A 17,464-nucleotide genomic window follows, 5' to 3' on the forward strand; every position below is an offset into this window, starting at 1 on the left:
CCTTCATTTCTCTTCTCAAAGATACAGTGCCGGGCTTCCCTGGTGGCGCAGTGGTTGAGAGTCCGCCTGCCGATGCAGGGGACACGGGTTTGTGCCCCTGTCCGGGAGGATCCCACATGCCGTGAAGCGGCTGGGCCCGTGAGCCATGGCCGCTGAGCCTGCGCGTCCAGAGCCTGTGCTCCGCAACGGGAGAGGCCACAGCAGTGAGAGGCCCGCGTACCGCAAAAAAAAAAAAAAAAAAGATACAGTGCCTCCTCCTCCACCCTTCTCTCAGCTAATGATGGTGGCCATCTACTTCACAGAGAAAACTAATCAAAAGCAAACTCCTTACAAGTTTCTATTAGCACAGCACTACATTATCCCACCCACCAGTGTCTGTGCCTACATTCTCTGCTTTTTCCTGTGACCCATCACTTGGGGTGATCATTTGTGTTCCTAAGGTTTGTACATTGTACTGCACCTCTGCTTGTACATTATTCTTTCTTATGCAAAGACAGAGCTCTACTAATTTGCAATCAATTTCTCCTCCTTATCAGTCTTTCCACTTCACTGGATCACTTTCATTAGCATATAAAATATGGCATTTTTCTTCTACTTTATTAAAAAAAAAAACTCTTCAAGCATGTGATCTGACAGCGTTCATAATAGTGGAATATCTAGGTTTTATATAACACATAATAAGATATAAAATGTTGTACAAGCGTCTCCCACAAACGACTATGGTTTAAAAAAAAAAAAAGTTTAACCAAAAACTAATCAAGTGTTTAGACCTAGCCTGCTCTTTACAGGACAAATAGCAAAGGGGTGGGGGTGGAGTAGGAATGGAAAAGTGGTCTAACCGAAAAAGTTAAATGAAACAATAAGGAAATAATCAGAAAAATTTGGAATATGGAATATTTTGCATGACAAGTGGCTCAGTCTCTTCAAAAAGTCATGTTACAGGAAAAAATAATAAGAGACTAAAGAATCATAACAACCAAATATCAGCCTGACCTTGATTTGGACCCTAATTTGAAAAAAATAAATAAATGTGTGTGGAAAAACTGGGGGAAATTTGAATATGGACTGGACCTTAAATGATTCCAGGTGTGGTAATGGTGTTAAAATTATGTAGGAGGATGGCCTTATTTTTAGAAAAGCATCTTAAAATATTCTGGGATGAAATATCTGATGTCTGTAAAATAACTTCAAATTTTGCAGAAAAAATAATATAAAAACAAATATGGCAATATTCAACAATTGTTAAACTTCTATGGTACCTATATGGACATTCTATTTTTTCATCTTTGAAGCAAGTCTGAAAGGTACTATCGTAAAAAGTTTGGGGAAAAAACTCTTGATCCAACATTCCCCTTGAGCTACCACTACATTACACGGATCTTCTTTCCAGGAAAACTCCTCAAAGTGAGTTGTCTATATTCACCCTGCAATTCTCCTCCCATTTTCTCAAACCTTTACCCTGTCAGTTCATTGAAACTGCATTTGTCAAGTTCACCAATGACTTTCACATTTTGGTGTATATTTGTACCCCTCATCTAACTTAACTTTTCAGCAGCATTTGAGCCAGGGATTACTCCTTTCTCCTTGAAACGCTTTCTTTCTTCCTTAGCCTTTAGGACATCAGTCTCTACTTGTGTTTCTACTATGTTACATACCCCTCCTTCTCAGTCTCCTTTGCTAGTTCTTCTTCATATCCCAGATTCCTAAACATTGGTGAGGTCAGAGCTTGGCTTCTTCTCAATCTATATTTACTCCCTTGCTTATTTCATCCAATCCCATGGCTTTCAATAGCATCTATATACAGAAAATCTGTAAATTATTTCTCAGCCTGGAGCTCTCCCATGATTTCCAGATTGTGTATTCAGTTGGAATTCTCCTCTGTCTGGAACATGGAGACCATGTCACACAAGTAGTGTGGATTTCTCCCTATTCTCTCTTTGTGGTACACTCAAGATGAAGTTGGCTCTTGGAATGGTCTGAGGTCTGGCTATGATATAAAAGCAGTGGAAAAGCATACAAAAGAGGAGTTCTGTGAATTCTGATTGGGAAGCCAAGATTCTGCTTCTGAATTGGAGATGTTACACTAAATTGATTCCAGGAATTGGCAATAACTGCTGTTGCATGTAACTTGAGAAAATTAAGGAGGGTTTATGATCAAACATTCTGAAGATCTCTAGCACAAACATTCTCTGTTCTTAAAACTACCCGCTCCTATTCAATTTTACCACTCTGGCCCATGAGCTTATGTATCAGATACTAGAACCCCTTCCTAATGGATTTCCCTAATTTCAATATAGCAAACTGAAGCTAGAGAAACCCAAATCCATCATTCATACATGTAAATATCTGAAAGATCTTGTTAAGATGTAAATCTGACCATATTATTCCTTTGCTTAATCTTAATGGGTCTCAGTTACTCCTTAACATAGCATACAAGATTTTCTGTCATTCGAACTCTGCCTCTCAGTTTGTACAGCCCTTGTCCTGTTGCATCAAGCAATGAGAAATGTATTTTCAGCTTCAAGTTTCCTAAAGACAGAGACCTTCTACTTTGATCTGTATGCAAGGTAATGAATTTAAGCTCATTCATGCTGAATGAGTAAGAACTCAACAATGTAAAATTGGATAATAAGCACTGCGTTATCCTGGGCACTCAGCTACTTCAGTGAACAGCTTCACTATATTTCATTGGTCTCATCTGTAAAATGGAGGTAGTAACAATACCTAACTACATCATACACGTGGAAAAGACTGGATTAATACAGGTACATCACTCAGCAGAGTAAAAACTTAATAAACTTAAACAGTTTCTTATTGTATCTCCATTTTATAGATGGGGGTCAGAGGGGTTAAATATCATGTCCAACTTGTAAAACCACTAAGTTGTGAAGCCATGGTTTAAACCTAGAGTATCTTTTTTCCAAGTCCAGATTCTGTACCATATGGAATATTACAGAGTTGCTACTTTTAATATATAAATTCTAATAAAACATATAAGCAGGCTTCTGAACAACACACAAAAATGTGTGAAATAAGAACTGTCATTGAAGGAAATATGGCCTTCCTGAATTGATTAAAAAGCAGAAATAAGAGGGCTTCCCTGGTGGCACAGTGGTTGAGAGTCCGCCTGCCGATGCAGGGGACACAGGTTCGTGCCCCAGTCCGGGAAGATCCCACATGCCGCGGAGCGGCTGGGCCCGTGAGCCATGGCCGCTGAGCCTGCGCGTCCGGAGCCTGTGCTCCGCAATGGGAGAGGCTACAACACTAAGAGGCCCGCGTACCGCGAAAAAAAAAAAAAAAAAAAAAGCAGAAATAAGAAAGTGTTGGGAGACGCAAGAGGGAGGGGATATGGGGATATACGTATAGCTGATTCACTTTGTTATACAGCAGAAGCTAACAAAACAATGTAAAGCAATTATATGCCAATGTTGTTAAAAAATAAAATAAAATAAAATAAAAAGGTTAGTTACACACTTGACTACACCTCTAATTGAACTGGGACTCAAAAAGAGTTCCAAAAAAGCCACTCAGACCCAAAAGAGATTTGTAGATATATTAATTTTACTTCTTTGACTTATGTTATATCCTTTACCTAGAGGGTCTTCCCCACCTTTTCTATTTAGCAAAATTCAGCTCATTTTCACAAATATGCCATTTTTGAGAAGCTGTTCGCTATTCTTCCAAAAAAAAAGTTATTCCTCTTTCCTATATTATGGGTTCTATTTCTCATTTCCATCTCATGATGTCATAATTAATCTTATTTCCCCTTAAAATAGAGTAGCAGATCTTGGAGGAAAGTATGTTTTCTATTTTTACCTTTGTCACCCAACTCAGTGCTCACTAAGTATTTGTTGAATTGGATTGATTTAATTTTTGCTTGGGTGGTAGAACAGATAAATATATCAAACCCATCAATGTTTTCTAACAAAATAATGACTAATATCTAATTACCTTGGTTATATCACCATCACCTAACACAGCATGCCAAACAGTGTTGTCACTCTTAAGTTTGGTGAATTAATGAATAGATGAATGAAGAGATGATCGAATGAATGAAGACTAACTTTCAAAGGCTTGGGTTTAGAGTTTCCCAAAGCTAAAATGTCAGAGAGCTTAATGAGAGAACTCACTCCATTAATATGAACAGCAATTTTGGGGGGAGTGAGACATATTCCTAAGGAATAAAAATATCATAAGCAATAAATATTAAAGTTTTTGAAAGTATTCAATGTTATATCATTACCTATGTCCAAAAATAATAATTCTAACCCTAGCTAGATCATATCACAATATTCATTGTAATTTGATTCTTGTTATTTTTATTAACATTTCTATGGACAATGCATATAACGAATAAAAAGTTTCTTAAAAGCCTTCAAAAACTGGGAATGGATTAAATACCATAGAAATACTTAACCTGAAAATTAAGTAAACAAATTCAAAGAAAAATTCCTTGGCAAATTCCATAATTTTATTTTCAATCCCCAAACCATTCTCTTTTTTCCCCTGAAGAAAATGAAAACAAATACTGTTCACAGAATGGCAACACGCTTTTCAAAATGGTAATGTTACTTGACTGTGTTACTATTACAATGCTGGAAAATTTCCAATAAAGTATGAAGCAAAGAATATGGACTACAAGATTTGGAAGACAGACAGATCTATACTTTACTTGCTAGCTGAGACACAATGTAAATTACTTCACCTCTTTGGACACTGCTTTCTCAATACAGGTAATAAGATACTGTAAGAAGTAAATGAGAGAAAAACCTTATAGTACCAGGTGCACTGCCATGTACATTATAAACACTCAACAATATTATTTCTCTTCTTTCTCCATTATAGCTTTTGGCAGACTACTAAAAAACTGAAAATTCTTTAAAGATATGATTTTCATATTTAGGCTATTTGGTTTTGACTAATCAACAACTCATAAGTCCCTTGATGCTCATTAAGGCTTCAGAAATTTGCATGTTGTCTTTATTCCTGCTTGATTCTCTTTAGGTACTTCTTTGTACATTTACAAGGAAGGCATTTGAGATCAATAAGTGAAATGTAATCAAATGAGGATGTTTCAGAGAGGGGACTATACAGAAAGAAAGAAAGAGAGAAAGAAAGAAAGAAAATGATAGATTTAGTGATGATATCCTTGAAATTGTTCTTTAGGAAAAAACCTATAATAGCACGTTAATATTTTCCAAGCTCACAAGAAAATGAGGACTGCATTATTCTCTCTTCATCAGAGAATCTCAACTTTTTGTTTTAACCCCACACATCTGAGGGTAATACATGGTTTCATTATTGATCATGGCTGACCAGTGCAGTAATCTTGATTCCTGGGGAAGAGTGGTTGCGTTGGGATGATGTAAGAGAGGAGAGACTCTTACCAGGGAAGTGGAGAGTTTGTAGTTTTATAAAATTCACCAGATAGTTTTTATTTGCTCTTGTTTAGAAAGAAGAAGGCAGGATGTTTTTTAAAATACCATGGAACAAATATTGAATGAATATTTATTAGATGAATTTAAAAAATTTGGGATAAGGTGGCATACACAGCCTAGACCATAATCAGAGGAGTTTTTCTACAAATTTTCCAAGGAGAAAAATGTATAACCTGGCTTTCCTTTTCCTTTTACAGGGAGACGATATGGTGGTGAAGCCCTCATGTAATGTTTTTACACAGGTAAATGGCATTAAGTGGTTTCAAATACCATAACTGAACATAATTGAACATTATAATAATCTTACATTATCAGAAAAACAGATAATGTTTTTATCATTATAATTTTTAAATCTGAAAATAAATAAAAAGTTTTTCAGGACAAACAAAACCCAGGATTTATTTTTAGAAAACTGTGATTAGACTCAGTTGAGATTCCAATTTTACAAGGTAAGAAATGGTTATTATTTTACGCCTGCAGAATTCTGTAGCCAAGCATAATAGAACATTAACTAGTGCAAATTCAGAAAGGTGTAGTAAAACGCATGAAATAAAAACTATCCATAACCTTTAGAAACACAGTTTTTGTAGACTGATTAAAACACATGAAGAGAAAAATGTTATCTATACATCGAGCATACCAATAATTGAACTGGTATTCAAAGACAGCTACAAAGAGGGTACTCGGGTACAATACAGAGATGTAGAAAATGGCTTGCAGCCAGAAATTTAGTTTGTGGGAGGTTTAATAATCCCCTAACTCCTTTCCTTTAAAACACCTGCTTGAAGGGCAATATTTAAATTCTGCAAATAACTTCCCAAAGCTTGAAGTTCACTTTCCTTTGTGTTTTCTCAGTAATTTACCTTGAGATTTTTTATGATTACCGAGGCTATTGTTTATTTAAATAAGCACACTCTCTCATACCTGACCCATATGTCCCTTCTTGATTCTAGATTTAACTTACAATGCTTATTTTATAACATTATATTATTTCCATGGCAACAATTGTCTTGGTATATTAAGCAAAGGAAGATGACTTCAGCTGATTTGCCCTGTAGTGAAGGAGCTGGATTTGTGATTGGTAAACTTGAGCTGAAGAGAAAACAGTTAAAAAACAGAAATAAGGATGAAAAAAGTGAAATTCATTTTATTACATACCCTTGATTAGGGGCTGAATGCATTTACTAGGTAGAATAATCACTGTCCTACTCTCATGGATTCACCCTAAACCTACCCCCAATTAGTGCCACTGAACTTAAGGCAGATTGGGTCCTTAGCACAATGCACAGTTACTAATAGACAGTTCTATTCTGTCCCAGTGTGCTTTTGTCTGTTTTCAAAGCGCTAGGTACGTTTGAACATATCTTAGCTAAGTGTATTACCAGATGACAAATAATAAAAACATTTATTAGGAATCAACCTCTGTACTAATAACATACATATTTTTGGTGTTATTTTCAATATTATGAGGCTGAAATAAAAAAAAAAAAATCTATACACACATATACACAAAACAGACACATGGACTTTACAAAAAACATAGAATTAGAATTAATTTTAAAATGTATTTGCCTTATGTAACAATGACCTTTCCTTCTACTTTCAAAGGCTTTTAGGTACTCTCAATCTATTGCAACTTCAGTTAAATCCTACCCTCTCCTGAGACAGGGCATCAAAACGTAATTCAGTTACAAGTAACGATAACATTTAACTATCTCCTCCAGTTATCCGCACTGCCAAAGATAGCATTTCCTGAGAGCTACAGATGTCACTGTTGTAAGCAAGAACCAGTTTGGGGATATGTACAGAATATCATGACACTGGCTTATTTAATGCTTTTATTCTTTATGGCTCATATTTACATATAGCAAAAAATTTGCTCCCAATATAATCAGCTTCAAATAAAAATTCTTAATATAAATTACTTAACCTCCCTATGCCTCAGTGTCCTTATTCAAACCTTATATGACCATGCCAGGCATGTAGTAAACACACAGCAAATATTAGCTTTTATTATTACCTCAGGTAAAATATTTCTTACCTGGCACTAATATGTGCTAGGGACAAATCACTTTCTAATTAAGTAAAGACATATTAAAAAATAAAAAGACATATTAAACTAAAAACCAAAATTACTTTGTCTAATGCAAAGCCGATGAATTTCACGTTTTCCAGGTTAATAATACTGCATTTATTTTTCTTTAAATCACTACTTACAGGTTTAATCATTTCTCCCTTTTTCAGCATGTTTCCCAATACGTCTAGGTTAAGTTTATAGACACAGGTGAAGAACTAGCATGCTGTAGGTATTTCTGAACATGGGCATAATTCTCCACAAAAGCAGTAAGAGGTCACTTAGAGGTTGCAGAGAAAGCAAGTGCCTCTGGTACTTTTGTGATTCTAAAGTGAGACTCTTACTGTTGCAATTGCTTTAAGGATGTGACCCTGAAGCACAGATTCCAGTACATACTCCACTTCCTGCTCCTCTTTGTAATTCAACTCTCTCTAAAGAAGTCTGTATCCTCTATGTAATCCCAGAACTAACATCTTCTGACTTTCCAATTGGCAGGCAAATTTTGGCTTGCAACAGATTTATAGTCAGAGCATGAGGACATATAAGGGAAATGAAGTGTTTTTACAAGTCTGCTATTTTAGGTTCTCAAAAAAAAATTTTTTTTAATTTGTCCAAATAAATCTGAGACTCTAATAACACAGAGGATCATTTCAATGAGTCTTGTTGTGAGTGAATCACCATTATAAGTAAGTCACGATCTACTCTAACTTGTTTCATGATGGTCACATGGTGAATTAACTTTATACTGTCTTATGCTCAGAATGGGCACCTGTAATATGCCAGAGATTATGGCAAACACACAGGAGGTACAAAGATAACTGAGATACAGCCGTTACCTTCAATGGCGTCACAGCCATCAGATAAAACAGCATGTATTCACTTGCCAACTACAGTATAATAAAGTAAGTTCAGGAGCTTACTTAGATTATATTACTCACTTAGATTATAAAAGGCTCTCCATAAATCCATTTGTTTATAAATCCTAAATGAATGAGAAGAATTTAAGCTCACAGTCCTCAATGTAGTTATATTAAATAAGAAATGTGCATTGTCTTTCCCCATTTACACTGGCTTCTTTTTTATGGTTCATATTTACATATAGCAAAAATTTGCTCCCAATCTAACCTGCTTCAAATATTATTAATATGTTTACAGTGAAAATTGTGGATACTCAGTTTCTATCAGGCATATATTTTCCCTTCCTTTTCATTCCATTAGGGGGAAAAAAAAGTCAGCCAGTCTCCTTGTTGAGCTCTGAATTTCACTACATATTGGGAAAGATTTATTCCATATACAGATATGAAGTACTATATTTTTTCACCATATTCAATTTTTATAAATTTATCTTTTTTGTTTCATAATTATTAGCCTCCTCTTAGAGCTTAAAATTATGATAGAAACAAAAAAAGATAAATTTATTTATTGTTCATTGGTTGGTTGATTTACTTATTAGACTTGAGGGGTTCTGTGTTAATATCTACACAGCAAATGCATTATAGACTAAGGAATAGTGTGATGGTCCAGGCTGAAAAGGTATAGTTCTTTATTGGTGTTAGGCTGAATAGAGTACCTCTGGAGTACAGCTTTGTTTATGTTAAAGTTAGTAAATTGAAAATGTAAAAACAAAGGAGCTTTGCCCCTATTATATATTCATTTCTTTATCAACTCAACAAGTTTACTGAAAGCTCTCTATATGCTAAACACTGATATAGATAAAAAGGCAAGTCAATACAGCATTATGAATCCCAGAAAGGGTAAATACAGAAAAGCACATGCAGCCTGTAGGAAGGACATCCAACACTTTTTAAAGGTCAAGAAAGGCTCCATATTATGATGGGTAAATAAGATGAGTCTGAAGAATAAATCATTTAGGTGAACTTATGGGGTGGATAGGAGTAAGAGGGTAACATTCAGAATTTAATTTGAGGGCAATGGAGAACAATGGTAGAATTTTAAACAAGAGAGTGACATCATCAAATTTGTATCATAGGAAGTTCATTCTGACTCTAGTATTTAGTTTGGGGAAAAGGGACAAGAATGGAGACTAGAGTCTGTTTGGGCTATTACAATAATAACTAAATAATGAGAGATAATGGCATCTTTATCTACGGTGTGGTGGTAGAAATAACAGCTCAACAGATTAAAATGCAAAGCCTCCTCCAGCCACTGAACAATGCTTTCAGTGCTTTCTCTCACTGTATCTTTGCATGTACCTTCTTAGAGATAAAGACATTATTTGTTTGCTTGTGCCAACACAAGTGAGAGTTTGATCATTTGCATATAGAGTAGACCTCAACACATCCTTAGTATCTTAAAAAGTAGAAAGTGCTTGGAGTGTTTGGGAATGGCATGTGGCATCTTGTCAATGTATTCCAGGATGCATATAGGGGAATGACTAAAAAGAGGGCAGTAAAGCCAACCTAAGAAGGGACTCTGGAATTTCAACTGTATCTAATAGGCATGAGAAATCACCTACCGATTTATGCAGGGAATAGACAGATGATCTGATCTAAGGTTACTTGGTGTCAACTTTAAGGTGAACCTCCCATTATACCCACCTTTTGGCATTCATGCCTTAGTACAGTACCCTCCCCTTGAGTTAAGTGGGACCTGAGACTTGCTTCTCATTACTCCTGTGATTTTATAACATTATGCAAAACTGCATCTTGCTAGAGACTCACTGGACAGACTTTCCTTGATGTTTTGATGAAGGAAGCATCTGAGCTAGGGAAGTTCACATGGCAAGGAACTGTGGATGGTCCCTAGGAATTGAGCAAAGAACTGAAGCTCTCAGTCCTGTAACCACAAAGAACTGATTACTTCCAATAACAATGTGAATTTGGAAGAGAATACTGAACATCGGGTGAGAATTCAGTCCTGGTCAACATCTTGTGAGACCCTAAGAGAGGACCCAGTTAAACCACACCCATACTCGCTACCCACAGAAACCAAGAGAAAGTAAATGTGCTGTTTTAAACTGTTAAATTTGTAGTAATTTGTTACTCATCTACAAAAAGGATTATAATTAGTAATACTATTGAAGATAAATTAGATGAGGGAAATTTGGAAACAGGAAGTCCAGCTAGCAAAGAAGAGATGATATAGTAGGATTATACATGTAATTGAGAAAACATGAGCTGGAATCAGAAAAAAAGCTGACTTCAAGCTCTTTACCAACTTAAATAATTAATCTGGATAGTTTATAAAATGGGATAATAACATTCTCTCAAATGGTTTCTAAAAGGAATATATAAAGGGAAACATATTGTTTAACACAATGCCTAGCACACATTATCATTATTGAGCTGTAACGTTTATGAGGACTAATAAGAACTGGACTAAAATAAGGGTAATGAGAATGGAAATGGTGGTAAATTTGAGCAATAGCTTTTGGTAGTAGGTCTCAGTGACTTTCCAATATGGATAGAGAGAAAGAGAGAGAGGAGGACGTAAAAGGTGACACAGTTTCTAGCCTGAATGACTGGATGAGAATGATGCCATATCTGAATGAAAGAGTGCAGAAGGGAGAGCTGATTTGGTGGAAGAGATAATGAGTTCTGTTTTGGAGTGTGAAGTCGGTGTGCTTGTGGAAGGCCATCCATGTGGAGAGGGCCAGTGCACAGCTGGGAATACGGACTTGGTACTCAGAAAAGATGTGGGTATATGAAAGGATCTGGAGATGGTTGTGAATTAGGTTACCCATAAATTGCATCAGTGTACACACACACACACACACACACACACACACACACACACACACACCTAACACTCTTTCTGTAAAAACATGAGAAATCCAGGGAAATTTCTCCCAGCAGCCTCAGGAGAACTGGATTAAATCTCCACAATCAACTTGATGTACCCTGCATCTGTAGAATACCTGAATAGACAATGAATCATCCCAAATTGAGGAGGTGGACTTTGGGAGCAATGATATATATATATTTTTCCCTTTTTCTCTTTTTGTGAGTGTGTGTGTATGCTTCAGTGTGTGATTTTGTCTGTATACCTTTACTTTTACCATTTGTCCTAGGGTGCTGCATGTCCATTTTTTTTCTTTATTATTACTTAAAAAATTTTTTTTTCTTAATAATTATTTTTAATTTTTTATTTTAATAACTTCCTTTTATCTTCTTCTTTCTTTCTTTCTTTCTCCCTTTAATTCTGAACCGTGTAAAGGACAGGCTCTTGGTGCTCCAGCCAGGCATCTGGGCTGTGCCACTGAGGTGGGAGCCAAGTTCAGAACACTGGTCCACAAGAGACCTCCCAGCTCCACATAATATCAAACGGTGAAAATGTCCCAGAGATCTCCCTCTCAATGCCTAGACCCAGCTCCACTCAATGACAAGCAAGCTACAGTGCTGGACACCCTATGCCAAACAACTAGCAAGATAGGAACACAACCCCATCCATTAGCAGAGAGGCTGCCTAAAATCATAATAAGGCCACAAACACCCCAAAACACACCAACAGATGTGGACCTGCCCACCAGAAGGACAAGATCCGGCCTCATCCACCAGAACACAGGCACTAGTCCCCTCCACCAGGAAGCCTACACAACCCACTGAACCAACCATAGCCACTGGGGACAGACACGAAAAACAACGGAAACTACGAACCTGCAGCCTGCGAAAAGGAGACCCCAAATACAGTAAGTTAAGCAAAATGAGAAGACAGAGAAACTCACAGCAGATTAAGGAGCAAGGCAAATACCCACCAGACCTAACAAATGAAGAGGAAATAGGCAGTTTATGTGAAAAAGAATTCAGAGTAATGATAGTAGAGATGATCAAAAATCTTGGAAATAGAATGGAGAAAATACAAGAAACGTTTAACAAGGACCTAGAAGAAAAAAAGAGCAAACAAACAGAGATGAACAACACAATAAATGAAATTAAAAATTCTCTAGAAGGGATCAATAGCAGAATAAGTGAGGCAGAAGAACGGATAAGTAACCTGGAAGATAAAATAGTGGAAATAACTACTGAAGAGATGAATAAAGAAAAAAGAATGAAAAGAATTGAGGACAGTCTCAGAGACCTCTGGGACAACATTAAATGCACCAACATTCAAATTATAGCAGTTCCAGAAGAAGAAGAGAAAAATAAAGGGACTGAGAAAATATTTGAAGAGATTACAGTTGAAAACTTCCCAAATGTGGGAAAGGAAATAGTTCATCAAGTCCAGGAAGCACAGACAGTCCCATACAGGATAAATCCAAGGAGAAACACGCCAAATCAATCAACGTGATATACCATATTAACAAATTGAAGGAGAAAAACCATATGATCATCTCAATAGATGCAGAGAAGCTTTGGACAAAATTCAACACCCATATATGATAAAAACCCTCCAGAAAGTAGGCATAGAGGGAACCTTCCTCAACATAATAAAGGCCATATATGACAAACCCACAGCCAACATCGTACTCAATGGTGAAAAACTGAAACCACTTCCACTAAGATCAGGAAGAAGACAAGGTTACCCTCTCTCACCACTATTATTCAACATAGTTTTGGAAATTTTAGCCACAGCAATCAGAGAAGAAAAAGAAATAAAAGGAATCCAAATCGGAAAAGAAGTAAAGCTGTAACTGTTTGCAGATGACATTATACTACACCTAGTGAATCCTAAAGGTGCTACCAGAAAACTACTAGAGCTAATCAATGCATTTGGTAAAGGTGCAGGATACAGAATTAATGCACAGAAATCTCTTTCATTCCTATACACTACTGATGAAAAATCTGAAAGTGAAATTAAGAAAACACTCCCATTTACCATTGGAACAAAAAGAATAAAATATCTAGGAATAAACCTACCTAAGGAGACAAAAGACCTATATGCATAAAAGTATAAGACACTGATTAAAGAAATTAAAGATGATACCAATAAATGGAGAGATATACCATGTTCTTGGATTGGAAGAATCAACACTGTGAAAATGACTTTACTACCCAAAGCAGTCTACAGATTCAATGCAATCCCTATCAAACTACCACTGGCATTTTTCACAGAACTAGAACAAAAAATTTCACAATTTGTATGGAAACACAAAAGGCCCCGAATAGCCAAAGCAATATTGAGAACGAAAAATGGAGCTGGAGGAATCAGGCTCCCTGACTTCAGACTATACTACAAAGCTACAGTAATCAAGACAGTATGGTACTGGCACAAAAACAGAAATACAGATCAATGGAACAGGATAGAAAGCCCAGAGATAAACCCACACACATATGCTCACCTTATCTTTGATAAAGGAGGCAAGAATATACAGTGGAGAAAAGACAGCCTCTTCAATAAGTGGTGCTGGGAAAACTGGACAGCTACATGTCAAAGAAGGAAATTAGAACACTCCCTAACACCATACACAAAAATAAACTCAAAATGGATTAAAGACCTAAATGTAAGGCCAGACACTATCAAACTCTTAGAGGAAAACATAGGCAGAACACTCTATGGCATAAATCACAGCAAGAGCCTTTTTGACCCAGCTCCTAGAGAAATGGAGATAAAAACAAAAATAAACAAATGGGACCTAATGAAACTTAAAAGCTTTTGCACAGCAAAGGAAACCATAAACAAGATGAAAAGACAACCCTCAGAATGGGAGAAACTATTTTCAAATGAAGCAACTGACAAAGGCTTAATCTCCAAAATTTACAAGCCCCTCATGCAGCTCAATATCAAAAAAACAAACAACCCAATCCAAAAATGGGCAGAAGACCTAAATAGACATTTCTCCAAAGAAGATATACAGAGTGCCAACAGACACATGAAAGAATGCTCAACATCATTCATCATTAGAGAAATGCAATTCAAAACTACAATGAGGTATCACCTCACACCAGTTAGAACTGCCATCATCAAAAAATCTACAAACAATAAATGCTGGAGAGGGTGTGGAGAAAAGGGAACCCTCTTGCGCTGTTGGTGGAAATGTAAATTGATACAGCCACTATGGAGAACAGTATGGAGGTTCCTTAAAAAACTAAAAATAGAACTACCATACGACCCAGCAATCCCACTACTGGGCATATACCCTAAGAAAACCATAATTAAAAAAGAGTCATGTACCAAAATGTTCATTGCAGCTCTACTTACAATAGCCAGGACATGGAAGCAACCTAAGTGTCCATCAACAGATGAATGGATAAAGAAGATGTGGCACATATATACAATGGAGTATTACTCAGCCACGCATAGTACAGGGAGATCAGCTGAGTGCTTTGTGACTGCCTGGAGGGGTGGGATAGGGAGGGTGGGAGGGAGGGAGACGCAAGAGGGAAGAGATATGGGAACATATGTATATGTATAACTGATTCACTTTGTTATAAAGCAGAAACCAACACACCATTGTAAAGCAATTATACTCCGATAAAGATGTAAAAAAAAAAAAAAGAAACGAAATTGGTGGATTGACCTAGAGTCTGTCATACAGAGTGAAGTAAGTCAGAAAGAGAAAAATAAATGCCGTATGCTAACACATATATATGGAATCTAAAACGAAAAAAAAAAAAAGGTCATGAAGAACCTAGGGGCAAGATGGGAATAAAGACGTAGACCTACTAACGAATGGACTTGAGGTTAAGGGGAGGGGGAAGAGTAAGCTGGAACAAGTTACAAGAGTGGCATGGACATATATACACTACCAAACGTAAAATAGATAGTGGGAAACAGATGCATAGCACAGGGAGATCAGCTCGTTGCTTTGTGACCACCTAGAGGGGTGGGATAGGGAGGGTGGGAGGGAGGGAGATGCAAGAGGGAAGAGATATGGGGACATATGTATAACTGATTCACTTTTTATAAAGCAGAAACTAACACACCATTGTAAAGCAATTATAGTCCAATAAATATGTTAAAAACAAGATTAAAAAAAAGCACATTAGAAATCCCTTGGAAATAACTGAATTCTGTGCTGCTTTAATGAAAAGAACCCACAACGAAAAACATAGAGAATGGGAAAAGGATCTTTTCTTCTTTCCTTAGAGATGAATGACTAGTAAATTTCCAAATGCAAAGGGGATATTTAAGTTGACTAAGCTTGGTAATTCTGCTGCAGAGATAAGCAAACTATGGCCTGAGGGCCACATCCAGCCTCTTGCCTGATTTTCTAGATAAAGTTTTTTTGGAAAGCAAACACATTTATTCATTTGTGTATTATCTATTGCTGCTTTCACAATGCAATGGCAGAATTTAGTATTTGTCATTGAAACTGTGTGGACCACAAAGCCTGAAATATTTACTGTCTAGCATTTATAGTAAAAAAAAAAAAAGTTTACTCATCCGTGGTCTATTCCATAAAAAATGGTAGTCTTTAAAAATAGTGCATCAATAAATAAGGTAATAAAGAAATGCCACCTGGTATACCACAACACCAATCTAAAAAGTTCGAAACTTGGTTTCTGGCATAACGTTCCACTGATTACTTATAACCTTTCTGTAACAGCATTTTTTCAGCTGTCAAGTAGGAATAATACCTCCTCTGCTTACTTCTGAAGCTTGGAAGCAGGAAATTATTTTAAAAAACTATAAAGCATCAAAGTATAAGTTATTATTGATATTATAGATTTTTTATATTGTCAAATCAAGAAAGTGCACTCACTCATAATTATATAAGAAAAATATAAATATACATTTCTGTATGTAATTTATTAAAGGAAACTTTCTATTATTTTTTGTTATATTTACAAGAAATATTTGGGTTGAGTAGAACTCATATTGGCATTATCCTTTCCAGGAAAGAAAAGCACAGAAAATTAAGATGTTTGTTTAAAGTCACCCAACTAATTAATGGTAGTGTCTGAGAGCTAGTGAAATCTCTTAATCATAATTTGCTTTCTACAGCACTGTGTATCTACAATGGTGATACAATTTGATAAATCAGTCATATTTGACATACCTGTGTGGGTATCTGAGATATGTAATTTTAGTATATGGAGTTCAGAGGTTGAGATGAAATAAACAGATTTTTTGTTTAAAGATGAACTGTCTCTTCAAGTGCAATTTATCCTTTCCTGTTTTGAATTTTTAATAAAATTTTCATTTTAGAATAGTTTTAGATTTACAAAGAGGTTATAACGATAGTACAGTCCCCGTATACGTTTCACCTGTTTCCCTTATTTTTGACCTTCATTTTAAAACTAAACAATAAGTAACCATCAGTATATATCAACTAGAAAGTTAGAAAAGTGAGAAAAATATGTAGATGTGTAATGTAGAGTTATCATTTTTCTCATTTCACTCATGATTAAGGGAAGATGTTGTTACTTGTCCAAGGTCAGATAAAAAATTGATGACACAAAATTAGAAATAGAAGTAGATGTGTTAAATAGACTATAAGGATGAATGAATTAATGTCTTTAAAATGACTTCAAAATGTATGGACTTCTTAAAATGTGTGGACTCTTGCCTAAAGACAAATCATTACTAATATTTAACTTGCTAATTTACTTTCCAAAACAAAATGTTTTCATTAGCTCCTAGTTTATTTGCAACATGACTTGGCATGGTTCCTGGTATGTTTGGAAGCTTAATGAAGACATGCAAGTTTTTTGGGTTTTGTTTTTTTATTTAGAAAGATGACAATGGGAATGCCTGTGTTTTTTGTAATGTGAACTTTAGAAAGGGAAATTAGGTACTTATTTTTTGACCAAAAACAAGTCAGTGTTTCTCATTTTCAAAGTAATCAACTTTTTTATACTTTTTTTTTGGATATTTGATTGCAACTTAAAAATGTGACCAGATATCCATATCCACAGCAATGTGGAGCTACAGGATAATCATTTAAATATAAAATATATCCACTGAAATATCATTTTACCTATTATTTTTATCTTTTTCAAAATGTAAAACATAATTATATATATGTATTTTTTAAAGGTAAAACTTTCCTCTTGATCACTAAGTAGTAAATGAGATTACGTGTATGAAGTACTCAGCTGCTGATGGCACA

At 35.8% G+C, this 17,464-nt stretch overlaps 1 protein-coding gene across 3 annotated transcripts in view; it reads right to left on the reverse strand.

Annotated features, from left to right (window-relative positions):
• Positions 1-17,464, reverse strand: part of CSMD3 (CUB and Sushi multiple domains 3) — a 1,084,122-nt gene that overhangs the window by 361,380 nt on the left and 705,278 nt on the right. The window lies entirely within an intron of this gene.

This window comes from Aethalodelphis obliquidens, unplaced genomic scaffold (assembly GCF_003676395.1).
Source record: "Aethalodelphis obliquidens isolate GAN/ISIS:26980383/991018 unplaced genomic scaffold, ASM367639v1 scaffold79, whole genome shotgun sequence".
NCBI lineage: Eukaryota > Metazoa > Chordata > Mammalia > Artiodactyla > Delphinidae > Aethalodelphis > Aethalodelphis obliquidens.